Below are 1,920 nucleotides of genomic sequence, written 5' to 3' on the forward strand. Positions count from 1 at the left end.
AACGATCAGAAGTTACTTGTATGAAACTGCTGTCAGATCCGCTGAATGCTGCCCATTTTGGTCCTTGTAACAACTGCAACAATCAATGGCAAATAGGGAAAATGGTGTTAGGAAAAGTGTCTCCCATATTCATGATGCACCTGGTAGAAGGCTTGCCACAGAATGACTGGCAACACTATGTATTTCATTTGGAAGGATGTCTTTATCAAATAGTCTATAATTCAGTACTAAAAAAAAAGAAAAGAAAAAAGAAACTGCTGTCAGAAAAGTAAGAATGCATTTATGCATCCATCATTTTCAGGATTGTTGGTATCCTGGGCATATCGTCTCTCATCTCCCCTTGCCTCCTTTTGTCACAAAGCCCGGCTCACTCACATTCACCTCAGTGACAGCACCTTCGGTAATTACACCCGAAATTGTATATAGTGGGAATATGGATTCTTTTTCCACCAAGTATTGGCAGACAGAATGTGGCTTTTGTTTCTGAATGTGTTACACAGGCCTTCTTGAAACATTAGCCCATTGGTCTAATGCATTTTTCATGTTTGGCTGATTTTCTCCACCAAAGCAGACTTTGGTAACTATTCTATTCTGTGCCTTTTTTCTTTGTCCTGATTGAATAACTTTTACTACTTCCTTTTCTCCCTGGGCATGAACTTTATGCAGAGGGACTGCCCATTTTCGTGCTTTCCCTTTCAGATTCTGTTTAATACCAGAAAGGACTTGAGTCTTTTCATCATTCTTTTGTTTGGTGTTTCTCTTTTCACGCAGCTTGATCGTCTTTCTCATCTGTACTTTCTCGGCATGGTGCTGCCTGTGGTAGAGCTTAGCTTTCAGACCAATCATCTTTTTTGCCTTCTTTGATCATCCATGAGCCTCTTGACTTTCCTGTTTTTTTCATGATAATCGAAACGGTACCCAGAGTATTTCCAATGTAATTTAATATATTTGCTTTGTGGAATAATGACTGGCTTAGAACCACCGGGTGCTGCCTCATGGCCACAATAAAACTTCCCAACCTGGTCTCAGAAAAAAGCCACCTTGAATTACTAAGCACTGATTGACAATGCCCTAGCTAGTCTTTTATTGCCCTGATACATATCTTACCTCACTCATAATCAGTTGGATGTTTCACAAGGCGGAAGACGTGCCATTCAACACATTAGAATTGTACACCTGGCCCAGGTGTGGTAGCCTAGAGGCTAGAGTCCTCACCTTGCACGCACCAGGATCCCATATGGACAATGGTTCTAATCCCGGCAGCCCTGCTTCCCACCCAACTCCCTGCTTGTGGCCTGGGAAAGCAGTCCATGACAGCCTAAGGCCTTGGGACCCTGCACCCGTGTAGGAGAGCTGGAAGAAGATCCTGGCTCCTGGCTTCGGATCGGCTGAGTCCCGGTCATTGCAGTTGCTTGGGGTGTGAATCAGAGGACAGGGGATCTTCCTGTCTCTCCTCCTCTGTATATCTGACTTTGCAGTAAGAATAAGTAAATCTTAAAAAAAAAAAGTGTACACCTATGCTGTCAGTTCATTTTCTGAACTAAATGCCTGAGGTTCAATACTTTATAAAGAGGTTTTCAGTTCACATTTCAGCAGGTTCTAGGGCACATGTCAGCATCAGACTGTCTCAGATGAGGGCTTCCTTGAAGGTCAGATGATGCATGGTATCATGATAGAGGCACATGAGAAAGAATGATCACATGGCAAGACAGGAAGCTAGAGGGAGAACAGGAAATGCCCAGTCTTGTTCTTTCATAGCAACCCTCCCTTGAGAACTATACAATGTCCCCAGAGAATTATCTTAATTTCTTCCAAGGGAGATGTCAGCACACAGCCTAATTTTCTTGGAATAGGCTCGAGTTCTTAAAGGTCCCACCACCTCTCATCACCACACTGGAGACCAAACTCTCAACACATTCA

General features: G+C 43.2%; 1 pseudogene; it reads right to left on the reverse strand.

The window, feature by feature from the left end:
• Positions 1-260: 260 nt before the first annotated feature.
• On the reverse strand, positions 261-1,116 carry LOC118760465 (ribosome biogenesis protein NSA2 homolog; annotated as a pseudogene).
• Positions 1,117-1,920: the final 804 nt, after the last annotated feature.

Source organism: Ochotona princeps, chromosome X (assembly GCF_030435755.1).
Source record: "Ochotona princeps isolate mOchPri1 chromosome X, mOchPri1.hap1, whole genome shotgun sequence".
NCBI lineage: Eukaryota > Metazoa > Chordata > Mammalia > Lagomorpha > Ochotonidae > Ochotona > Ochotona princeps.